A 27,374-nucleotide genomic window follows, 5' to 3' on the forward strand; every position below is an offset into this window, starting at 1 on the left:
TTTTGCAGCAGACTTTACACGAGCACAGTAGTCTAGAACGATTATTTCGTTGCGTAAGAATTACAGGAAAAATTTTTAAGTTAAATAGGGATGGGGGATACAAGTAAACTGGTTTTACCGTAGAAAAACGTGCGACATCCTTGTAACATTTCTTCTATAATCACCTTGAACGTTTTCCAGTGAAATTTTACTCACGTATCTAACATCGATCATTTTTCTGTAAGTGGGACCGACGATTTACATTCCGAAACAGTATTGACGTTATGAACACGACGGCACGCAATCCCTCTGACAAATGTCAGCGACAAGTGAACTGTAAGTCCTAGTTGTGTTCGATCAGAAAATTACTTGGAGACCAGGACTAATGAGCTTACTGTACGAGTTAAAAGATGTTTATTAATTACGGGGGGGGGGGTATTTTAGCTGTGATTACCGATTTACGTCTAAGACGCAGTTCTGCGTGATGTGTTTGATCTCATGATCGCTCATGAAGGAGCAAAACTTGAAATTTCTGTGTAAACGATTCTTTTTTTTTTTAATTCCTTTAATTATATCTTAGTCCGAGAGTGAAGTATTTTATTTGCACATCAAATATTCCTATTTTTTTTTTTTTCTAAGTATCTTTTAGAACCGTTTCCCAATCTGTAGACTGGGTTTTCAGTGTGTTCTGAATCAGAATAATCTAAAAGATTATTCATTATTTTCTTATGTAATATTAATAAATGCTCAATATGTACGTCCAAATAACATGACAATCATCTAATTTTTCATTGCAAATCAATTTCCTCTGCAATCTGTTCATCACATGCATCTGAATCTTCGCCATTGCGGAGACAGGGAGCGGGCGCATAAATGTTATTTAACAACCATCGGGTTTACGTCGAAATGTGTCGGAAATTGAAAGTAAATAGAGACGAACGCATTTACTTTCAATTCCTAATGTCAGAAGATAAGTGATGGAATAAATTTCTCAATAATTTAAGCGAGGAATGTCAACCTTGTGTATTTGGAAGATGGGCTTCAGTTTTTAAAGGATCGTATTAGTTTAGATTTTTTTTAATAATTATAAACATTAGTATATTTAAAAATAATGTTTAGCATAGAAAAAGCAAGTTCTGAAAGCTACAAATAATATTATTTCCCCACCTATATAACAATATCATTCAGCTTTTACCTTTTTAATAGGAGTATATCGCAGTTTAGTTTCTCTGAAAGTGTACGAAAAAGCCTACTTTTAAGCAAATACGCAACGCAAACATTAAGATAGATTGTAACCAAAAACAATTGTCTGTTTTTTTTTGTTGTTGTTGTTTTGCTAACAAGAATGGTAAGTCATTCCAAAACAATCTACATGTGCCTTTTTATCAGTTTCAAGAAACTGATAAAAAAGATTTATATGAATTAGTTCAATAAACTAATTCATATAAATATGATTTATCCCTAAAATTTCGTTGCATGAATGTTTCTTTCTGGTTGCATTTCACACGGGTACGGGATTATAATAATTGGATTTGAAACCGGATTTTCAGTAGAAAAATATAGTCAACCGATTTGTTTCGACATTTTAATGAATTTGGGTGAATTCAGTCAGAACAAATAGAAGTAGATGAAATGAGAACTTCGTTCGACAGCCAACTCACCATGGATATTCCTCGCTCGCTGTACTAGTTTTTTAATTGTATTCGCGTTTTAAGGAACGCGGCGGCCGAATTTCCTATTCGTAATTAGCTTTTGTTGTTGTAGAACTATGGCCGAAACAATCAGGTCGATGAAAACATTGTGTTATGCTTGCTAATCGTATTTTCCTGAAAGGTTTATCTGTTTCGCAGATGATGCAAAATCAGATTCACCTCCGTACGAGACAGCAACCTCCATTTTAAACGTCCTTATAAAAGTTCTTCGCATCTTGGACGTGATTCGAACCCACATCTTTCCAATTAAAGGACATTGTCATCTGAGATAAGAAGATTCTGGTGTAAGTTGGTAGAGAGCAACTTAATTTCAGATGATGAAAGTCGGTTAGGTGCAAAAATAGCCTAATTTAGACCCATAGAACAGACGATCAGTGGCATCCCTTAATAAATACTTATTTTAGGTATACGCCACGCCCACGTGTCTGCCGCGACAAAGTCTAATAACCTCGCAAGTATAATGAAGTTGGTTACGCCACTGGAGACAAGCCACGTGCCGTGACGAAGAAGAATGTCAAAGAGAGTTGCTAATAACCTGGTTGAGCAAATAGTCGAATTTATTAAACGTCTAACTTTAGAGATAAAAGGTGATATTCATGTTCTTGGCAAGTTACTGTAATGTTATCAATATATTTCGTGTATTCTATAACCAGTTCGTCTGGGATTGTTCCATTGAGTCAATAATCAAAAATAATGTAGAAAGGCACGGTTAAGGAAATTAAAAAAAAAAAAATTCTGAATCCATGAAGCGTTGTACCCATGAAAAGAGGCAAGATGGAAAAGACCAGCCTTTTCTCGACCTTAGACCAAAAATGGTATAAAGAAAGCCTTCAATAATCTTCTCTCTTCATCAGCGAAAAAGAATTAAAGCGACAGAATTGTCTTTCGTATTAAAACCTCCACGAGCAGAAGTTCTCCAACGTTAACATCGTAATTCAGTTATTGACTTGCTCGTCAAACGCTTTTCCATAAATATACCTCGTAAGAATTATTTATAAAAAAAAAAGTCTTTAATTGTAAAGTTAAATACGGAATTTATTTCGCTAATTAAAGTTGAGAGTGAAGATTTGAAAAAACATTTTCAAGGAAAATGATGTCAGAATGTGTTTGGTACTGTTTCACGTGGCATCCAAATGTGTACTCTTAGTCGCTATAGTTACAGGGGTGGGGGAGGGGTTAACTTTACTTTTCGTTGGACAACAGAGTGCACTGACAGTTGTAGATAACAGATTGAGATGTGATATCGAAACTGGTAAAAATTATCGTTCATTAATTAGTAATGAGCCATCCTTTCGCCGCCTTTATTAAAAATCTCTAATTTTATCAGGCTATCACAGAAGAATATTGTGAAAGCTAAACCTTTACGAAAAGTTTTCAATTTTTCCCTTTATAGGAACATTAATTGTTTTCTGGCCTGCCACTAGTTAAGTGTGCAAAAAAGTATCCGTCCAACTTTTTAGGCAAGATCGGTCGATAAGGACGATGCCCTTTTGATTAGAAAGATATCTGGGTTCGATTCTCCTTGCGGCACGAGAGGGACTTTTATAAGGGACTTTTGTTCAGATAAAGGTGAGTTAGTCGGTCTCGTATGGAAGCAAGTATTATCTCCCAGATTCAAGTTACAGTTCGCAAAACATGCAAATAGGCCAACATTGGAGACGAGTACATTTCAATGTGCAGAAGTGTTGACCACCTTATCCCGTTCAAATAAAGGCTTCGAATCCACGCATACCTGGGCCTCAGATGATTCTGAAAGGAAATTAAAACAGAAAAATAGCATGGGATCGAAGGAAATATGTTGAAATACTTCTGTTTCATACTTCAAATTTATAATTTTAACGATCAAGCTATTTTTTTGGTTTACAAAAAGTTTTCATTTCTATATTCAATTTAGTGTGCTATGTTACCACTTTATGATTAATGCTGAATAGTTCTTAGAACCACCCGAAATAGTCATTGATGTACTGTATTTCCAAGTGTTAACTCGTCATTTGTTTTCACATAAGTTAACGTTAATTGTGCTTACTCGAACAAATATGTTAGTTTAGATAATTCCTCAGTAAACATCGCAAGAACATGACCCCTTTAAATACGTAAATTTTTTATTCTTATAACTCCTCCCTTCCCTCTCGATTATCCTTTTGATTTTCTCATGAACATTCCTTTTCTATCCCCCTTTTTTTAAATATAAATTCTAAAATTTAGAACCGACTAGGTCTTTCATTTTACTCAAGCAATACAAGTATTTTGTGGCTTTAATGGCAGTGGTCCAATGAGCAAAATGCGTGGCATTCAGTATTGAACACTGCATCGTTATCACCGCCTCTTACTATATTGGTACATTAATTAGTTTAAAAATGTGAATAACCTATCTGTTCTGGATTCTCGACCATCCTTCTCCCAAGCTCGTAAGAAACTAATTATTTGAATTATGGAAAGTAAATGCAGCTGAAAAAAGAAAAGCGAGGTTAAGTTTTGATCCTTTCGAGCTGAGATTGATAAGTTATTAGACTCAAATTAATAGTAAACTGGAGATTAGAGCATTTAATCAGCGGAAGACATCTATGAATCGGATTCGTTTGTTCGGTGAGTTTTGTCAAATCAGAGAGAGAGAGCGAGCGCAGTGTGCCGTCATCAAACTTTGTGAAGATGATTTGTAATTAATAGGAAATGAGGTCATTGGCATGTAGAAGGGCAACGTTTGCATAAAGAAGTGCTCCCGAATGATTGGGAAATTAAAACGCTTGTTTACTATCACGTGAATTGAGTGGCCTGGAATTAAACACGATTTAGCAATTAATGAAGCTTTTCTATTTTAGAAAGGGATAAAGAAAGAATTAAAGTTATGTTGAAATTAAAGGGACTCGTAGAAATCACTAGAATTATCTAAATGGGAGGTTTGATTCAGTTTGAAAATCACTGCATTTTTGTTTGTTTTCCTTAACCGTTTAAGGTAAAAATGAATGTCAAAAACCAGCGGAAATTGAGATTTCCTACCAAGACTGAAGCGGTTAAAAATATGGGGAGTTAAAAACAAATGCAGTAACTGTTCAAATGTATGGCTTTATTTTGCTTTGGCTGACATTCGCCAAACTCCTAAGTCGTGTGCAAATATTAACGCTAAACCAGTCTAAATATAACATTAATACTGTTGTTTCGACTGCTTTAGCTGAAGAAATATTCTTATGACAGATTAATTTCACTTAAGTGCAGAATCGATAATCTAATATTTTCCATCCCTTAAGTTTAGGGAAACTTTTGTGAGGGAGTTAAGTAGAAAAAAAAAAATTAAATATCAGTCATTTGCCGTTTTGTATGCGCTGTGAAAGACGGTAGTTTGCAAAGTAAAAAGCATGGTTTGAACACGTTGAAACGCGGAGCCCATCTTACACCAGGGAACATCGCAAAATCGTCTCGTAGTTCTCAACTAAATTAAATTTTTGTTTCTCACAGTTTATTATTGTCACATCTAAAAGCTGAAATCAGTAAAATAAAAGCGGATTGTGTTTTCACGATTTTTTTAAAAACATTTCAGAAGTCAAACTTAAGGAAGGTGTATTGATTGGACTTCAAATTAGGGAAAAAGGAGTTGGAGCCCACCTTGGACGTTTAGGGTTATTGCGGAATGGTTATCGGCAAACAGAGCCGAAAATTATGAAGATCTCGTTGATTAACTTATAATAAGTACCACAAAATGAAGCAGAATGTCACCTGAGGTTCACTTCCGTCACCTTGCCAAAGTTGTTTCTTCGCGTGGCGACCACTCGAAGGAAAGTTAGAATACTGTTAGTTACTCGATGGATGTACAAATGAAAACGAAGTACTAAGTCCTTTTAACTTTTGTGCGCACTTAGCATTTTTTAGTATTCTTATTGTAAATAATAAAATATGCAAGTACTCAAATTTACTTAGTTTTACAAAATATTTCCTTTCAGTTTTTTTTTTTTTTTAATCTTTTAACAATACTTCACCAAGATGATTATGTGTTGACGTACTTTGTAACACAGACTGCGTAACTGTGTTAATTCTATCTAACCATTATCCCAGCCAAGGTATGATAGGTTTACGACCTTCCGTGATATGAGGATACACACAAAAAATCGCAGAATTCTTGTCGACCAATGAAATGAAATATTTAACTTGACGCCAAATACCGCGCAGGAAGTTTTCATCGAGTATTAGGACAAGCGGAAATGAGACTGTAAGACAAGAGCAGTACGGGGATGGGAAGATGCTCGGTAAAAAAAGCTACAGAAAAATAGGACTTAATATCTGAAGTCGATGTTATAATAATTGCTCGAGATTCTTCTTTCTGATCCAATTCAAACAGTAATGGATTTAGATAATGGGTTTCCAAGATTGACACTCGGAATTGGTGTGAATTGGGAAGGGAATGAAATAATCATAAAATGGTAGTCATATGAAAAGTAATTTTAACTGTTCACGATTGCATACGCGTAAGATTCCTTGTCTTCCTCTTCAGGTAATTGGGAAGCATGGAATATATTTACTAACCTGAAGGCATACTGTTGGTGTGTGTCAGGTATGTTTGCCAGTGGTTATAAACCGACGATGCCCTAGAACTGTGGGTGGGTATAAGGACAATCACTAACATCCAGACTGGCGAGTCCATAAGTCTCTGTGTTGCGTACTTGCCGGCATGGAAATATACTATTCGAACCGGCAGACTGCTAATGGGAGAGCGGATACGCTAACTCGGCAAAAGTACAGTGTTGCGTGTACAGAACCGATCTGAAATTACATCCTATGTGGTGAAATATATTTGATGTAATATTTCGAACAGCATTATTGATTCTTCTTTATTGAAGATAAAGAAAAATCCGTGTCTAGTGTGACTCGCTTGATGACTAATAAGTCGAGCGTAAACTTGGGGGTTTCTCTTAAATAATTTAGTTTGAGTTGGAATTTGCACCACGCAGACGCATTTCATCCAAATGGCGAAATGCGTTACGTCTCTGTCCTCGCCTATACGAGGGGGGTCTGGAAAGTTCTGATGAACACTTAGAACAAAAATGATATTAAAGCAACTGATATGACCACAAGAAAGAACATACTGGTAGCAGAGTTATGAAGGTAACTTATGTTCTTGTATTTCCTCGCATATTCTTCCTTGTGGTTATATCAGTTGCTTTAATATCATTTTCGTTCATCAGAACTTTCCAGACCCCCCCCCTCGTATATATGCAATCTGCATTATAACACAAGTGGGATATAATAAAGACTGGTGAGTCCGTAAGTCGCTGCGTTATGGACTATGGAAATAAAAGAAGATTTGAGTGTCTTAATTTTCTAGTGCTTCCTATAATTCTTCCCAGATGGCTCCTGGAAAGTAGTGCGACTTAAACATTAGCTCTGTCAGGTATGTGCCTCGAGGAATATCCGATATCTCTCAACTATTTTGTTTTCAGAGCCATCTCTGAAATAAAACAGAGCATTCGAAGGCACGTTCACGTGGATCTCTTTCGGTAGTAGCAAAATAATGAAAACAGTCTCATCTCTTCGCTCTTCTTTCCGTTTTGTGTGATTTTTTTTTCCTTCTTCTGGCATTTAGTCTAGTAAGTCCCAGCTTCATTTATGACTCGTTCTTATACCTAAGTAGAAGGGGGATCTTCCTCACAAAACCTCTCCGAAAAATTGATAAAACCGAACATACTGCAATTTGCAGACAAAATACATTGACCTCATTGCTTCGGCCGTAATTTCAAACAACCTGAACTTCCTATTGGAAGCCTTTAAGAACATGTTGCATTTTTTTGTCTACCACGATAAAAACAAAGTCGGGATCCGAATCCATTACCTCATTTCATGGACACGCAGTTTCCCTTTTGTGTTGCGAATTTTAGGTTTTGAAAAATGTCGTGTGTGTAAGCGCACGTGTAGCCCTCGTGCATCTGATTACAGTGACGCTTCTCTGCCACGAGCGATTCTGTCCGTTGTCATGTGCCCGAATTACTGAGAGACCTCGAGTGTTTACAGAGGCTCTCGTAGGAAAATTGGATTTATATCTTATTTATTCAGGAAACACGTCGCTGTTATTTCGATACACAAACAGAGCACGTTAGCCAATGGTAATTTATTCTTTATTTTAATGAAGGGGTAAGGAAATCGATGTCGTTGCCACGTCCTTCCCGTTTTCCATGTTTTTAATGGTACTTTCTAATTGTTATCAATACATGTCATTCGGTCTTCTACCACGACCGGTTGCCATGGCAACAAATCCCCACTATTTCTCCCAACTACCTTAGCACGAGCCAAAGAGTATTACATTTTCATTATGGACTAGATTGTGCAGTAAAGAAGGTTTAAAAGCTTGCTCTAAGCTCCTAGGTTGGCGTGAAAGACGAAATCCATAAGCACGCCCCAACATTCCACGTCCCCTGTTTGGTGAAAGTACTTTAATTTTAGTTCAATTTAAAGAAAAGCTTTCCCCTTATTCATCCACATGCCACGCGAATAATATTGACCAAAGATGGGCATTCAAAAATATTAATGCATTTCTGTCGAATAAATAAACATTTTTCGAATTTCATAAAAGTCATTTTTAAAATTAATTTATTTGTGAATTTTAGTTAACTTGTTAATATCGTTAACGAATCTGCCCTTCCGGTTATTTCAGTGTGTAAAATCCGAAAGTATGCACATTTGTATTTAAAGCTAACGAAACCTTTTGAGAAGACAGTTTTTTCATTTTGTTGCTAACTAAGCAGCAATTCAAACTAGAGGAAAGGGTGTTTTGATATGTTTTAACGACCCTGCCGATTAAAAATATCTTATGAAACAGCTTTGTGTAGGAATGCAGCCAACGCAAAAATCCAAATAATTCGAGGGCGAAAAAATCTGATTTTGCTATTCTGGGAAATAGATGATAGTATGACATTGTTAGCTTTCACAGAACAGAGTAATGGTGAGTAGAACACGTTAGAGCAGCGGTTCTTAACCGGTGTCCCGCGAACTGGTTACAAGTGTTCCGCCGCCGAAAATGTCACATGACACAGTTTTGAGTGCAATTGGCTACTCTGATCCTAACAATTGAAGACTGCTATGCCCGTTGATTTCTAAACCAATAGACTGCTAGACTCTATTAAAATATTTGTTACCCCTGCAAAGAAAATAAACCAAAATATTATCTCTACGCACCGTTTTTTTTTTTTTTTTTTTTTTGGCACACAAAATCTCTCGTTTCAAAAACATTACCAGCAGTATTAAAACCTGTATTAGACCACGTTGTAAATATGGTAAATTACATCAATTCAAGACCTTTTAAAAGCATGCCTTTTTAAAAAACTGCATATCTATGGAAGCCAAGTACGAATCTTTGATTTGGCACACTGAAATAAGATGGTTATCCAGGAAAAAGTGATGTTCCGAATTTCAGAACTTCAAAATAATATTGTTTTTTTTTTTTTTTTCAAACGAAGGTACAGATGCTTTTGTAAAATACTTCAAAATGATCTTTGGTGTGCTAAAATGGCGTATTAAGCCGATATTTTTAATTACTTAAATAGCGTTAATACAAGTATCCAAGGGGAAAATGAAAATAGTTTTGCATCCACTGACAAATTTTCAGCTTTTCAGAAAAAAAGTGTCTCTTTGGAAAAACTGCATATCAGAAAAAAATACAGGGGATATGTTTCCTTCGCTCCATAATAAAAATGTCGAGGGAATTATTTCCGTTATAGCAGAACATTTAACAATATTGGAAGAAAAGATTTCAAGTTACTTTCCTTCCATACGAAATCCATTGGGCACAGTCAATACATCGAGTTGTGAATTTTCGTCACAAGAAGAATAATTAGTTACCTTGTCAACGGATCCTACTCTAAAAGTGAAATTCTCTGAAATAACTGTTGAGGAATTTTGTCCAAGCCGAATCCTCAGTTCTCTCCACAAGGGCACTGAAAATTTTGTTACAGTTTTCAACATCATATTTGTGTGAACTCGGTTTCTCAATATTAGCGAATGTAAAAAGAGTGAAAGACTTACCAATATAGACAGAGATGAAGGTAGCTATATCATATGTTAGACCTGATATTGCCGACATCTGCAAAAGCTGACAAGCTCAAGTATCGCATTAAAATAAGTTCCATTTTTTATAAAAGGAGTCCATGAATATTTTTAGTTTTATGACCCTAATGCTTTGGGTGTTCCCCAAATGTTTCTTGTAATCAAAAGTGTTCCGTGACTTCGAAAAGGTTAAGAACCACTGCGTTAGAGGGAGGCATTACTTAAATTTAAAATTAGAAATATATTTCGTACTAAAACTAACAAATAGTGTACATTATCGTGGAACAATCAATGCAAAGAGACGAGAAATCTAAGCGAAGACAGCAGTCAGTTAACAGGAAGTGCCGCGAGAGCTAGAAGAGTCATATCAAATACAATAGATCATAAATCATTTCTGATATTTACTTAGAATGAGAATCTCTTCTACGTTCGAGTAGAGAGGCGACCATTGCTATTCAGACGGTGTAACGTCTCTCCAAAGATAAAATTCTGATATTTGCAGAATTCCCTCAGCGCGTAAACAAATAGGATGAATATTCTTTTTTATTTAAACAGCAATTCCTTTTTTTATGGACGGAAATAGTGAAGGTTTGTTTGTTTGAAAATTTTCTTTTTCCGCTCAAATGTTCCGAGCACACGTGCCAATAAAGACAACAGCATCGTGTCATCCACAAGATAAAAGTCATTAGATGATGTCAAGCAGATATTCGCACCTGAAACATAAACGTCTGTTATCTTATCTTAATAGCGATCGCATTACTAATACTCGGGGATCTTCTCTCTCTCTCTCTCTCTCTCTCTCTTTATCTCTCTTTGATAGTGTGACAGCATTCTTATGTATCAGCAATCCGCTTTCTACTTCACGTTTACGTTTAATCCGTACAAAGCCCTGAAGCATTTTGGTTACCTTGACAACAGACCTGGTGTAAAGGCAAGGGTATTTTATGTGAAGGACCATCGTTAGACATTGAAAAATATGCCTGGAATTATATTAAAGAGATGAGAGTTAGAGAAGAGGAAGTTACATGATGACTACGAAGTCGTCATAATTTAAAACGGCACAGAAAAGTATTCAACACTTTAATAGGATGGAATTGAGCAAGACTGTTCCTCAGATGTTTGGGATGATACCGTTTTGTTGATAATAGCAGACGCTTCGTTAGCTGAAATCGATCTAACACTTCATTTCTAGAAAATGTAGACATTCTTACTGGGTCAGACTCCAAATTTCGTATTGTCTGAAACTACTTGGTAATTGTGACATGAAGGAAGGGTTTGCGTACTTTATAACCATTGAAAACAAGCTTTAAAATCGTTGTAATTGCTATAAAACGTCTCCAAATGATCGCATAGTAATTTGTACAATTAACTTGTGCTTGTTGATTTAATGCATATCACGGTTTCATTTTTATTCCACTCGTGTATTTTATGTAATTCAGAAAAGATACGCACTATTCTTATGTAAAACTTTTATCTACTTGACACTCTGTATGACATGACATTATATTATCCCTTTCAAAGTATTCATTTATGCATGAATATTATATATTCCTGCCTGGTTGGACCTGTTGTTAACGTATCTGATCCCTAATCAACAGGATGCGAGCTTGCCTTGGGCATCGTTTTATGATTGCCTTTGAGCGAGAAATGAATTTCATCGCCCAGTGGAAGACCAAAGATATTTATTTTTACATAATCCGAAACCCTCAATAGTATCCAAAACCATGGAACTTTTTCAAAGCACTTCAGACATGTACAATAAACGGGCGAATAAACTGCTTCCGAGAAAGCCATTTTCCTCCCTAAGGGCCCTCTCAGAAGTAGTGTTGGCAGCTGTGATCTGTGCTTGAAAACGCCTGGAGTTCGATTCCCGTTGTAATACGAGACGAACCTTTTATAAGGGCTTTTCAATTGACTGCAAATTAACCAGTCTTATACACTGTTAAAAGGTTTTTTCATCCCGAGATAATATTCATCTTAAGTTGTTTGGACGTAATCTATAAAATAACCGGAATTTAGATATACTATGTTGAAATAAGTATTGGAACAGCACTAGATTTGGAGAAATCTAAATTCTACAGCCCGAAATAGCGTGTGTGTCCCCTTTTGGTACTAATTTTACCATCCTTTTCTAGACCTACTTGCTCTCTGCCAGTCTGACAGCATCAGTCGAGTATTGCGGAGCGTTCTTTCTTCCAGTTTGTCCCAAAGTCAGTGAGGTTGTGTGCAGAGTGGTTCACTTTCTCTAGATTGTTTCTCAAGTTTTGCAATAGTACCTGCAGTATGCTATGATGCGATTTCGTTTGAAAGAATTAAGGACGCTGAATAAAATGAGAACATGTATTATCCAGAAGTGTTGCCGGCTTTCATCTTTCCGCCTAGAAGAAACGCGTTCGGGCAATCATACCTGCATTACTAAACAGCATAACTGGGCTAATGCACTTGAGCATAAGGGGATTCACCACAAACCAACTCTCCATCTCATCCAGAAAAGTTGGATCATGATTCGCTGCTCCATATCTATCTCGAACTGCCAACGATCTTTGCGCCAGTCACGTTCTTCCCACCAGCGTAACCTGCGCCACCGATGATTACTATGGTTGATGCTTAGCTATGTGCAGTCCTTCTGTAAAACAGTCCAGGAAGATCTTTTAGTATTGTCCTACCACATACATTTTACTCTAAGTATCAATAAGCCTAGCCATGTTTAAATATTTTGTCTCAGGAAATTGATTTCATAAAATAGAAATCGCTTCCTGTCATTTCGTGAAATATCCCAGGTGATGTCGAGGATGTTCCAATGATCCATCATTAATAATGGAATCTAGCTTCTTATGGAAACTCTTCTCTTAGAGAGGCCACTTCAGAAAGGATAAGAACTGTAAAGAAAGTAAATTTTTCTTCAGAAATCAGAAGGATAAAGTCTATAGTTCTCTTCTAAAAGATAACACTCCTGCTCACGATGTAAATGAGATACAGAAACTCATTTTTGGAATTCAGAAAAACAAATAATAAGATGCCCGTTCCAGTTGAAAGAAATGTTTCGGTTACGTAGAAAAACACGACAAGCGATTTGTATCTTGCTCAAGAATAATATTCATTTGAAACAGAGTGCTAAGTAACCTGAAAATCTTATCTCAATTTCTTGCACGCCCTTTCTCTTGAGTTCATGACGTTTCGACAGGTGTCATCTCATTAGACTTGTTCCCATTTACAACTCTAATGTGTAGTTGTTAAGGTGTCTGCAGTATGAAAGGGTGCGGTCCAGCGATCTTATCTCCAACTCGCTGAGAAAATACAGCACTTCATTTTGTAGCGTTCTTCTCTGGGTGTAGTCGTGATATTTTGAACGACACATACAGCGTAGCTTGTCATTATCTTGCTTCAGATTAGTATGGCGTTGCCGTTGTGACGAATCTCGCTAACATTTAAATGAAGACAATCTGTAGGCTCCCTTAATGCAAATATTATCGGGGTACATTAGTGTGACATCTTCATGATAAAAGTTACACAGAAATGAAACAGCATTTTTCGATTTTCTTTTAATATACGATTTATTCCAAGCTTTAAAAAGAAAATGGCAATAGAGAAATTCCGCGTATTTATATAAATAAATGGTTCTTATTAAATTAATAATATGTTGAATGCTCTTACTCATTTAGTACTTATTAAAATGTAGTTTTATTTGATTCTTCCAATCAGTTAATTTTCAGGAAACTAGATGTTTTTTGTGGTTTTTTATCCGTCAAAGAAATAATTTGTTTAGTTGGGTAAATATCGCATACTAAATGTATGAAGATGCATTTATATATTTTTAAATATAAACAGTTTATGCTGATATGAAAGCAAGGTTTCCCCTTAGGTTGGAGGTCCTACAAAACCATCCTATCTGCCACCAACGAACGTTTTCTGTGAGACTGCTTGCTATTCTAAACTCTCTGGGGTAACACAAGGACAAGTTAGTGATACTACGAGTGTGGAGTGTCCTCAGCTGTTGATTATACTCCACTGGCAGGAAACATTAATTTCAATTATTGTGTGTCATCGTTTTGCTGAAGTTGTCCAACAGATGAGAATGAAATAATAAAAATCTGTGGAGATGTTTCAAGCGGAAACAAGCAACAAATCAAGAAATATGTAAACTACATATTTCTTGATTTGTTGCTTGTTTAAAACCAAAGATTACGAGAAAAAAAAACTAAATTGTATATTAGACTGACTACGTCACTTTTAGTAATAAAGCATCTTAGAAATGTTCTTCCGGTGGTACAACAGGAATCGAATCCGCGTCTTTCTAACCAAATGCTATTAGTTAGAAAGACGCGGATTCGATTCCTGTTGTACCACCGGAAGAACATTTCTAATATGCTTTATTACTAAAAGTGACGTAGTCAGTCTAATATACAATTTAGTTTTTTTTTTTTTTTTTTTTTTTCGTAATCTTTGGTTTTTACTTCTCGCAAAACAATGAGACTAGCTAAAGAACGCATTTAATTCACAAACAGTGGCATTCTCAAACTGCCTTAGTTGCTTTGACGCAATGACAACCAGCCACACACACACACACACAGAGTAGAAAAATATGATCTACTTTCATTTATATATTTATGATGAAGGCCAGCGATTCTCATAAAGGCTCTTTACCGTGTTAATCGTAAATATTGTAAGTCAGTTTGTCTCTCAACTAGAAAGCATAATTTTTTTTTTTATATATCATAAAAAACAATCCCAGAATAAATAGTTTACGGACACAGATGCGAAGTCATGACAGTGTTCATCATTAGTAAGCTGTCTGTTCTATTTACTTTTTTTTAATGTCACTTTCTGCCAGTAGGTGTGCCACATTAATTAGACCGCATCGGTCCATAAAGATTATCAATTATTTATGTTATTGTTGCCGTGTATTTCCAGGAAGATGTGATCTAACAGTTAGGCAACAGCGCCATTACTATTAGAAGCTTAATGTCAGCAAGCTGGATGTATTTAGTAATTTGTGATATTCTTTGGGGGAATTGATTGTTATTATGATGCTCTTAGTATTCCCTTCGGTTTGAGTGAACTTTAAATCTACCTGCTTTTGGATTATAGTTTTTGATCCATTGTTACAAAGGATGTGTTTAGAAAGACAAAAAAATGTTGATTTCCGTACTACTGAAAATGGAATACTTTTCAGCTAACCAACGTTAACTCATTCTGAACGACCCCGACTGTGTGCACAAAGTATAAAATGAGTTGCACTTCAGTAACTCGTTTGAATTAATGCACATCTTTATTCGATGTAATAAATAGCACATTCCGTGATTGCTATTTATTACGACCAAGCGTCTTCAGATGCATATTGCTATTTAGAATTATGAGGAAGAAGTTAAGGCCACGAAGCGAGCATTTTTTGGCTTGCAATTATATTCGCTGGATAGCTTGTTTTGCGGAGATAAAACCCCAGGTTTTCCGGAGAGGTGTCGTGTGCCTTCAAGTTTCGAAGGAGATACTGAAGCATTGAATGCCTTGACTTGTCCTTATCCGTTCAATTTACACTCTGAACTCGACTGCTGAATGTCACATTTATATTAAAAAAAAAAATTTTAACTTACCCATTCTAAATTTTAGTACTCTGAGTGAGTTGGATAGTATGCTTCCTATTCACTCCCCCCCCCCAGAAACAACGCCAAATAGCTAGAGATGTGTAATAAGCAAGGAGTTCTAACACTGAACAACAGCCACAAAAATTTATTTACGCCCACCGGGGGATTTGAGCCCACAGCCTGTTGGTTTGAGGGACGGATAAGCTAACTACTCCAGCAACTGGTGGGAACATATTATTAAGTTCCTTACAACAAGTTTCGAGTTTGAGGAAGCCAACTAAGGAAAACAGATGTTTATCATCTGTCCAGACGTACGAATGTTGTAACAGGTAATTGAATTTTGGCTCATTTCCCAAAACGATTTGATAACTAATTCAGCAGTCCAAGTTCATTTGAAAAACTAATTCGAAAGTTTCATGATTTTCAAACATGTAAGGGACCTCAAGAATCTGATCTCCATTGACGATGCAAGAAAGATTTCTATCTTGCATCTTCAATTTAAATTATAAAAGTTTGCACGGAAAAAAAATAACTAATTCGAAGCATCTGCAACTTATTTTTTCTCCTAGAATATTGGTAAACTATACATAAAAAAAAAAAAAACTGGAAATTATGTATGATTGCGTCATGAAGTTTCGCAACCTTTGGTAATTCCAGGAACGTTGTTTGCTCAAGTCTGTAAACGGCTGAATAAACCGTCCATTTAAACAATACTATTAATACAATACTATTTCTATAGTAATATTGTAAATAGCGTATTAAAAAAGAAGAAAATATTGTTACAGTGGTGCTATTAAAATTAAGAAATACCAAAGCATAGGATACACCATCAGATATTCCTGTCTTTCCGTATTCCTCTTTAAATCTAAATATTGATAGAAGAGACAACATTCTAATCTTTAAAAGAAGAAAGAAATGTTTTGAAAACTTGTCCTTGACAGAGCGATTGTGGATATTAAAGGAAATTTAACATGCTTCGTCACAATATTTTGTTTTTCTAACCTGGAAGTTTTGGAAATTCCCAATCGAAGCATTTCCTCGTCTTCCTGTTTATTTAATTTCTATTACATACGAGGAGAATTAGAGAACGTATAGAATTAAAGAAGGCTAATAAGTCACCGATAGCCTAAAGTGAGTCGATGCACTTAATAAGGACCAACTCGTTTTGAATCTTAAGCATGTGCGAATGCAGGTGTTACTGATATGTCCTGAGCGCCCTACTTTAAGACCAGGATTAACCGTAATTTTACTTTTCGTGCGGTAATTCGATGTGATCGTTTCTCTCTATCATATTATTATAGAGCAGAATCTCCTCTTTCTTTCCAAATTGATTCATGAGTTTTAGAAAATTTAGAGAAAAGTAGCTCAAGCCAACACCAGACACCTGTAGCGCCGAGTGTGGACAAGTGATCATAAAAACAGAAAGGATCTATCAATGTGTGTTTCTTCAAGAGCTGGGGAGCTTGCATTTATTGGGATAAATTGTATGGAGAAAGGCTGTTCCAAAGAATTGAGGCAGAAGTGGAAGGAAAAGGATGAGAAGTTGGTTCGACGAGTTAGAGCTGATGTGGACCAGTGGTCGCTCATTTTTTTACGTGGATTAGAGGAAAGTAGAGGAATGATGGTGGAGCAGCGCTCACATGAAAATACAAGAGTAGAGGCGTTATGAGAGCGCGACTTGGACTCGATCTGTGTGTGTGTGAGAGAGTTAAGCGAATTATCGTCTGCTGGATACAATCCCTTGAGTGTATACAAGCTTTAGGAAAGGTTAACGTACACTATGAGCAAATATTAGGAAAATTTTCTAAATTCAGGTTTGAGATTTATAGAAGGTTAGGAGTTGAGAATAAGAGTCATATTTTGAGCGAAAAAGATGTCTGGAGGCAGAAACTATGGATATGTGTGTTCGTGTCAGGATAAGGCTAGATGTAGAAGTCAACTCAAGAAGAGAAAATTCCTATCTCAATTCAAGAAGACCTTGAATTGAGATAGGAATATTGTCGCAAATAAAGGAGAGTGAAGCAAAATCTTCCAAGAAATTATGTTGACAGCATTGAAATTCAGTAAATTATGTTCACGTATCCCTTAGAGAATGGATACGTGAAGAGATCAGTTTAGGTTTTAGATATTGGCTATGAAAAATCTTGAAGCTTGAATAATTGGAGTACTAGAGGGGGGGAGGGTTCTCGAATGAAGAAGGGGGACGGAGAATACTGTAATCGGAATTGTGAATTTGAGGTTAGTGAGAATAAGTCATTGATCTATGGGAGGAAGGAAGTGGGTGAAAACACAGAACCCTAAGATATCACAGCATTAATAAGGAAATCTGATTAGAAGAATTCATCCAGTGAACAACCAGAGCGGAAGCTGGAAATCCTATCGAAAAGGGAAGAGGGAGACTATAAGATGGCAGCTTGATAAGAAAATCTCGATGACATGATCCAAATACCTTAGATATATAAATTTTATATAAATTACTTTTCAAGGCAAAAATTGATTTTGTTGTCAGCATACAAATAATGAACGCTATTTGTATTTTTGGTTCTTATTGGTAAATTAAGCATATATGAAAACTAAGGTAAAGTAGTCGTTTGTACAATTCACAGTGAACAGAAATTCTTCACTTTGCGTTTATTGGACCGTTTCGGCAACAGGAGAGGGGAAATCAGCTTATTCTGTATTCCTCTTTCTCCTTTTCCATATTATCACGAATGCCATTGCTGGAGTGAAGAAGAATTCGCATTGATTCACATTTAATGGCGTCAACAATTTAAAAAAGAAATCCATGAATTTCGTTTTAAGTATGTGTGCAATGTACAATACATCCTTTGTCACCTCTCCGCAATTAATCGGCTTCCCTCCCCACAATAATTGTGGCGGTGAAGGTAAAGGTAAAATTACAAGAATGCATTTAGGGTAGCTGCGATTTCCTGAACACGTTCACTTGTGGTCTGGAGTACGTTTTTAATTCGAAGGTTGCGTGATCGAGCCGAATACGTGTTGCCATAGCAGTCCAAGGATGAAAATGCCCAGCCATTAGATACGGGGTGAAAGAAATAAGCAACCGTTCGTAATTGCGTGGCTGCTTATTTTTATGGTCAAAGATGTACTGGAAATTAGAAACCGTATATGTCGGGATGGAAAGGGAGACGAGGTTACTTCTATTTCAAATGACGTTTGATTTGCAACATTTCCAAAAGCGAGAGTAAAATATGAATGAAGGTTAAATAAAGAAAATAAGCATTTAAATTACTGCACCGATTAACATAAGTCTGTAATAAAAAATAAAAAAAAAGTCTGTCTACATCAATAAGCGACAATCCCGAAATCAGTTTTATTTTGTTAGTTAATATTAAAAGCATTGCGCTCTGCCTTGTACAGAGATCTTTCATCGTAAACAAACAAAACACTTTAGTTTTAATATCATGTAAGATAAACGCACATCTGCATTCTTAACGCTGTTACCAAGGGAGTAGAGCAGAAGTATATCTTTAATGACATCGTCCAGCGGTGGAAGTTCCACGCGATAACGTAATGAGGGTCAACAGTTTAACTTTCTTTTGCCATCTGGAATTCGTTCAGTGATAGCAATTAAAATGCGAGTAACATTAGTGTCGCTAAGTGTCGCCATGCACGCACACACACGCACAGGCGTAACGGAATAGTTCCCAGGATACGGGACGGGGGGGGGGAATTCAGATTAGCGGAGGCATTAGTGGTTGCAATGTATTGCTTCATCTGTGGTTAATGCGATTAGGGATAATTCTATGTGGATAACGAGAACTTCTGCGTATGTGACGCTTAAAAGCAGTTTGATTCTTGTTTAGGAGAAAAGAAATCATTAAAAGAATTAAAACCTTCCTTTTCGATTCCGAATATATTCTACCATCGATGTTTCCATAACAACGCACCACCCTGTTTCCCCCTCCGGGAAATGACCACTGATACGTGGTATTTTCTTTCAGCGAATTGTGTTGTTGACACCTACGACTGAAGCGTACGATTATCCGGTACTTTTGGTAGTATCACAGAAGTCCATTTGAGAAAAACATTAGATAGTAGTGTGACAGCTAAGAGGTTCATTTCTTTTAGTGCTCGCTTCAGCATCTAATGAAGTGATTGCCTCTTCACTACTTTGCTTGTCGGAGCCAATATTGCCGTACATTCACTTTTATTTACAGATCTTCCGATTTCCTCCTATCCATGCGATAAGAATCACACGTCCTCCATTAGAATCAGTTTCACAGCTCCTTTTATGGAACTCGCTGCGGCAGTCATAGCCTGTTTCGCGGTTAGCTAATAGTAAGAATACTACGAGTACATCATCGGTACATTCACCGTGGCAACATTAAACTGTCCACTCCTTTTTTCCGTATGAGTTTATTCAATAGCAACATGCCCTTTGGTTGGAAGAAAAAAAACAGTTGTGCCCAACCGTCCTACAAGAACTATTATGAGGTGAGTTAGCCGTTATGATACGGCGATGGAGAGTTTTTCATTTTTAATTCAAGGATTTCTCAATCCCCCCCAAACCGGCCAGATCACACATGCAAGAATAATGAAGTGATGTTGCTTTACCGCATAATTCGATATACAAGCAAAGTTTTATGTAATGAAGAGAGACGCCCAGCAGTAGCTTCTTTATATAATGAGTACATGAGATAAAATTTGAAAACATCGCATGAAATATCCAAGATTAGTTTTTCCACGAGGATTTTTGGGACACAAATGCAAAGGTATTAAAACGGGAGACATTGAACGGAAGTATGACTTGAACACATCAGTGTTGAATAAAACAAAACCGGAAGTATTAAATTCTTAAAACACGAAGGTTCAAGAGTTAATTAAAAAAAAAAAAGTAGCTATCTAAAAATTGATTTTTAAAGAAAAATGTTAAACTAAAGTAAAACTAAGGCGCAAATGCCCCAACTTGGACTGAAACACTTCGAAATTTGTTGTTTCAAGGACACTTGCGACATAAGACTGAATGATGTAATCACAAGAAAGATATTTATTTAACCAAATATTTCGGTCTGGAAATAGCTTACTCATTAATTATTAATTATTAATGAGATTACTCATTAATTATTATTTATTTTATTTTATTATTTTTTTAATAGCAAATTCAATCATGTTTCTACTTCAAAATATTCCGTTTCTTACTTAGCGATATAACATCACGCGGCGTGTTCTAATTTTAACGATCTATTGTTAGTATTCTAGCTTGTATTTTTTAAACTGTTCTTGTAACACCACTGACGATGGTCTGCTATTTCCAGACCGAAATATTTGGTTAAATAAATATCTTTCTTGTGATTACGTGATTATATCATTCACTTCGAAATTTCTTTTCCAACCACGTCATCTGACCAAGAATGTTTTATGTAGACGATTCTATTTTTAGTTTAAATGTTTTATTTAATTCTTATTACTCAATTATGGAAGCCTACGCAGATTTATTCTAGACTGCTGAGTTCAAGGTTATACTTTCGGGCTACATTCAGTTTCCGGTAAAATGTTTTAATCCTTCTGTTCTTCGTAAAGTTCAAACGAGATTATCGTAATTAGTCAAATAATCCAAATCTGACTACAGTGAATACTCCTGAAATTAAAAGTGGAAGACTTGGATTTAATTGCGAGCCTTTTCATGAAGATGAGTATCACAAACGGAGATAACTCCTCTCTTTATCAAATAACTTTTTTTTTTTCTCTTAAAAATTAACTTGACCTGAAGCTACACGCGGTTGACAGACACGACGCACTGACAACACTGCATAAGCCTTTGTTGGCTCGCTAGTACTTCTAATCGATCTTTTCGTACAAGAGGATAGGAGACAAGTCTCGTATGTAGCCTACATAAAATAAATAATTTGTATTCTCGTTTAGTTGAAAAAATTTAACATAATCACCGCAATCTGATGAAAAATTCTTACATGGCGTAAGCATACTGGGATTAGAGAAGATTAGTAACACAGTACATCAGTAGGTTTTCAAGATTCAGAGAGCTGCATTTCATTTTCTAAAAATGTTCTTTGAATGTCCTGGCTTTGTGCGTATTTTATTTCTCTATCCCTCCTTCGCCTTTCGTATTTTTTGGCATCTTCATTATGTTACCTTTCAGATGGATACAAAGCGATCGTGTTGCCATAGCGACCGTGGCTAGGGAAGAAGACGATGTCACACATTCATTTCATTCTCTACTAATCGTTGATGGCTTTGTTGTCAAAAACGCCAAAACTTACAAAATGCATTTCCATTTATAAAAAAAAAAAAAAAATGGGAGCAGGAAGGAACGATGAATTGCTGTGAAGATGACAGCTGAACACCTGATTAAGCTGTGTCAGGAGTTCCCATGGGAATCGGTTGCAACACGATGAGGATATCAATTGTGACAAAATATACATATAGACGTTGTAACTTCGATCTTTGGGGATAAATGTAGCATAAGTAATTATTCAGGGGCCGTATGCAGAGGCATGAATGAATAACTTATACATTTGCATTCTCCTGTTATGTAACGAGAGAAAGCTGACAGGTACCTGTCGAATGTTAAGTAAGGCATGAAAACTTTTAACAACATAGTCCGAGAGCTCTTCTAATCACGTGCTCAGCGGAGCTGTAAACAGCGAGCCATTCCGTGTAGTACCGCGTTGGTGTCACAGCTGTTGGACGAAACAGCAGTACAAGAGGAGGAGGAGGAGCGGGTGGAGAGTTGACGGGTGACTTCGATAGGCGCCTGTATCTTTGCAATACATGTCCCTTCCGGATTAGCGGAGTGACGCTACCTCATCGTCTACGTGACCTCTGTTTTCTTTCGCTGCACACTTCTATGCAAACAATAGCTCTCTCGCGATCCTGCACGATCGCTGACAAAAGACTATTGTTTGCCGCTCACTACCGCCCTTGTCGAATGAAATGAGGTACGCAACGTACCGCGAGAGACTTGAGAATTGTTTCCTTCCTTCCCTCCTCTTTGTGTCGTCGCAAAGAACCTCCACTCGCTCACCCCTCCTCCTTTATGGCAGCTTTTCTATAAACTCTGAGAAATTTATCAGCAGTCGTCTCGTCTCGTGTGGTGCATGCGTCGATACGAACAAAAGCGAATAACTTTTGATATTTTCTGCTTCTGTAAACACGGCCGATAGTTGGTTTTATTACGTGAGAGCGTCTAATTTATTAGATACTTCACCAGAGTTTTTTAGCTGCAACATAAGATGTTAGATTTTTATTTAACTTAAAAATCTGACCTTACACTAGCATCATTGTTTACATCGTCTCGTGAAGGAACATTCAATTTAATGTAACTGCACCTCAAAAACGAATATTACATTGATGAAACAAATTCCACTGTCTTACCACGTGTTCATTTTTTCTCAGGAATGGGGAAGAAATCTTATACTTTCTTCTCTTTAAATTGTTCTCATTTATCACTATGTAATCAAATGGATGGCTTCATTTTCTTTGGCGACTCAGACAGATATCCTTTTTTTTTTTTTTTTATGCTAACAATAAGTTCCGATGGTGTCTACTAGGTGGTTCGTGCAACACTAATTAACTTGTACTTCTGTTTTTATTAGTTCAAAGTATGGGAAGAAAACGAAATATGCGGTCTGAAGCTCCGTAAATTGATAAATGGTAAGTAGCACACGCTTTAAACACTTCCTGGTATTCAACTTATGTGAGCAATCGTAACATGATGCAAGTGACCAAACGTATCAACAAACCAAAAAAAAAAAAGCATTTGCTGATAGGATTACAACATTTACCCATGGGTTGGGTAGCGGTAAAAATGCAGAACGAAAATTGTTAAACGCCCGTAAATGTTTGTTAAAGAAATGTTAGGTATTACAACAGGACTTCGGTGTGTAGAATTGAAATACCCTCGTAAGTTAAACTATTTACGTGGTGTAATTTAAATAATACATTTGTCTCGGTTCGTAATCTCATCAGCACTATTCATAGGTTAATGCAAAAAAAATAAAGTTCATATCAACCGAAGTAAGAGTTTTGTGTGAATCCCACTTAAGGAAAGGTCGCAAAGTATTTTAACGTATTATTGTAACGGACTAATACGTCCGTTACAAGCTGTTGTTAACATGCACTTCTCAACATTAATATTTGAAATCTTAGTCGTAGGATAACTTTACCCTGTGCTGGCTACCGTTCTCCAACTCAGCCCTGCAGCCAGAGAGAAGGCGAGAGAATTAGCTGGCGATAGTTCAGCTGTTGCAATAACCTGATTCTAGTGTACTACTCGTACGTCATTTCAACCCCCCCCCCGCACCTAAATCCCGTTTTTTTTTTTTTTTTTTTTTTTTTTTTTTTTTTTTTTTTTTACTACAGAGAGTGTAACTAGCTAAATAACAATTTACTAAAATTGCTATCTTAACTATATTTTCATTTTCCTCTTTCCACATCCGATCTCAGTCGGATCTAGAAATATGAAAATACTGTATATAATTATCTTCTTGAAGGCATAACTGTAAATGGAAGAAATATAATACATTTTAAGTATGCTGACGACATAGTAATCACTACAGACAGCCAAGAAAAATTAGAAAATACCTGACCAAGCTGCATCAAGCAAGTAACGAATATGATATGAAAATCAATTTTAGTTTGATATTCGATACAATAATATAGAACAAGTAAAGCAATTCATTTACCTAGGATCAATGAAGATGTGGACTATTTCGAAACTATCAAACACAGAATCAATAATGGATGGATGACAATGGGCAAACTACAAAAATATGGAACAATAAAAGATTAAGCAAAGAACTCAAATTAAAGATATATAAAACGTGCTTTCTTTCTGGCGGTACGCAACGGTACGCAGTACCGGCACCTTTTATCTTAAGTTTTTAAAAATTTGCGATTTATTGACAGCAAAATGTTATAAATATTCCGGTAGGTGGTACTGTGTTCACGAATTGAATTTTCACGTTTGATTACTCATAAGTTGGTACCTTACTTTCCTGTTTCATAGGTTGGTACGTAACCGAAAACAGGAAGTTTGTTCACTTCCGATTGCTTCCAATATCAGTTCTATATTCACTCTGCAACAGGCAGGTTCTCACGTGAGTTTTGAATTAATCTAAGTTAAATCAGTGCAATCATTGTTCAAAATGAGTAAAATAAGTAGCTACTTTATGCCAATGAGTAAAAAAAAGGAAGGCTGAAGAAGCAGAAATTGTTGAATCTACTTGTGATCCTGTGAAACAGAAAACTATCACCGAAAATACACTTGGTGAAGAGGATCACGAAACCAAGACGAAGGTCCACGTGGTCAAAAGGAAGCTGATTCTGATAATGATTGGCCAGAATGTTGAACATTTTTGCAGAAAAATTACTTCCGCGAGAGAAACGAGTGGTTGTATTCAAGAATAAAATGTTGGGCTGCAAAGCGTGTTGTGATGTCGGAAGTCTTGTCATCAATAAACATATGGGAACGAAAATTTCAGCGGAGTGGTGAAATGGTAAAATCAGTCATTTTGGAGAATCTCGCAAACAACAGTTAATGTCATTAAGAAAAAGGATTTACGATCATAAGGAGAGTGCAGCGCACAATGCACGCCAACAAAGCGAGACGACGAGGGTATATCGGACGAGGATATGTTAAAAGTGTAGAAGTTGCTGTAATAACATCTTCATGGTGAGTACCGGCACCTTTTTTCCAGAAAAAAAGCACTGTTATAAAACAATGATAATTCCCGCAGTACTCTATGGCTCAGAATGCTAGATCTTAAGAAAACAAGAAATTGATAAACCCTAAATGCTTTTGAAATGAAATACCTAAGAAAAACCAATAGAACAAACTGGACAGAAAGAAAAAGAAATAAAAAAAAAAGTCAGAGAAGAACTTAACTTTAAAGAAACAATAATTGCAGCAAGTAGTAGGGTCCCACTTCTGTCCAATTGCTTCCGGTGGGCGTGGCTTTTCCCCGAGGCTATATGTGTCAATGGCTTCAGCTTGGAGTTTCTGCCCAAATGCTTCCGGTGGGCGTGGCTTCCTGATGTCATTGTGAGTGACGTCATGAGTTTGGAATGTTTGGAATTTCCATGTGGGCAAGTGTGTGAATGGCTTCAGTTCTTGTGTTTTGGTTCGCATATGGGATTATGGGTGATTTTTTTTGTTCGTGGATGAAATTGTGGGTGATTTTTTTTGTTCGCGTATGGCATTATGGGTGATGGTAGAGATAAGGATTCGTGTTGTGATTGGTGGGACAGTTTAAACCAAATGCTTCCGGTGGTGTGCGTGGCTTCATGAGTTTGGAATTTCCCTGTGAGCATATGTAGTCAATGGCTTCAGTTCTTGTGTTTTAGTTCGCGTATGGAATTATGGGTGATGGTAGAGATAAGGAATCCTGTGGTGGGTGTGTGTTGTTTTCAGATGTAGATAAGTGATGTCATTTGTTATTTGTAAATAAATGTCGTCATTTGTTATTTGTAAATAAGTGACGTTGTTGTTTTGAATGGAAAGGATGATATTAGTGGATAAGAAATCGTGTCGTGATTGGTGGGACACTTTAAACCAGATCAAGATCAAGATAAGATATGGAATCGTGACGTGAATGTTTGTTGTTAGTTGTAAATAAGTGACGTTATTGTTTTGAATGGGAAGGATGATTTTAGTGGTTAAGTAATCGTGTCGTGATTGGTGGGACACTTCTGACAAGATCAAGATCACATTAGGATTCGTGACGTGAATGTTTGTTGTTATGGAGTTTGGAATGATAATTTAATTTAACTATATTCTATGTCACACAAACATACAGTTTTTTTTGTTCTTCTATAGATGGTTGTACTAATTTTCCAATACATTTTGGGTATTTCTTTCCTGTTAAAGTGTGGGAATTCTTAGAGAAAGTCGTGATGGCTCTCGTGTTTCGATCTTTTCTGAATAATTAATTATATACTTAAAGTACCTTAAGTATATAATTATATATATACCTTAAGTATATACCTTAAACACACACACATACATTAGACATAAAAAATTGCTAATGTGTCCATGTTGATACTCTAATATATAACCTATGATTATTCTTATGGAAAAAAAAAAAACTATTCAGTATTACAATTACGCTTACCAAACAACATGCGATCAGTTATGTTTAAGTTAAAAAAGTACTTACAGCTTTCCAGATGACTCTTCGAAATTCGAATATTCCAAAATAGTTCAATTTTATATCCACAACACAACACAAACACAAAAACCACAAAGAATGAAATTTCTGTAAATACTGTAACCTGAACTAGTTACTTCATCCTTTAGATTACGGAGTGTAGATGGTGAGGTTTCGTCATTGCAAGATCCCCCAGCGAGTGCTTTTCTTCAAAGGGGATGACATGAGTCACATCCGTAAAGTGGGGTATTGTTCAAAATGCAGCATTTCCTCAAGTTTGGATATTTCTCAAATACTTACATATGACTAAGGGATTAGTATCCACATGTTTGAATGAAACTTATTCATTCTTCGTTACCGTCGGCATTCATTGGTGTAGTAAATTAATGCTTACATTTAATGTTAATTTAGATTGCTGTTAGAGTATGGAATTCAGACAAGTGAAATTATTATTTTTTTTTTCCAAATTGATTGGTTATTTTCTGTATTTTACTTTTAAAAGTCATATTCTAACAGAATAACTGAGTAGAATTAATAAATATATAAAGTATATGTGAATTTATTTTCCAACACTGAATATTTCTCATTAAGTCTTTTACAGAAGGTTTTCTGAATATTCCAATTGTTGATTAACATGTATTCACAGAACACAAACACAAATCTGAAAAGAACATTTCACTTTTTCATTATAGCTTACTGTGGCTAACATATATTCACACCACAAAACACACAAAACATAGGAGTTGATAGATATTTCTGTAAATAACCAGAAAATCTAGTGGACTACTTAATTTACTTTAGTATCTGTTTGGTTCTCTGTATTAATTCTTTCCCACGGGTGTCCATCCTCGGTAGGAAGCTCTATGCACTGTTTTGTTTAGGGTAAGTGTTATTTCAGGTTTCGAATTCCGATTGCTGTTAGAGTATGGAATTCAGACAAGTGAAAT

At 36.2% G+C, this 27,374-nt stretch overlaps 1 protein-coding gene across 3 annotated transcripts in view; it reads left to right on the forward strand.

The window, feature by feature from the left end:
• The window catches only part of LOC150094093 (calcium/calmodulin-dependent protein kinase kinase 1-like), a 349,079-nt gene that overhangs the window by 197,926 nt on the left and 123,779 nt on the right, over positions 1 to 27,374 (forward strand). The window lies entirely within an intron of this gene.

The sequence above is a fragment of the Typopeltis vanoorti genome, chromosome 22 (assembly GCF_054136105.1).
Source record: "Typopeltis vanoorti isolate ZY-2024b chromosome 22, IOZ_Tvanoo_1.0, whole genome shotgun sequence".
NCBI classification, from domain to species: domain Eukaryota; kingdom Metazoa; phylum Arthropoda; class Arachnida; order Uropygi; family Thelyphonidae; genus Typopeltis; species Typopeltis vanoorti.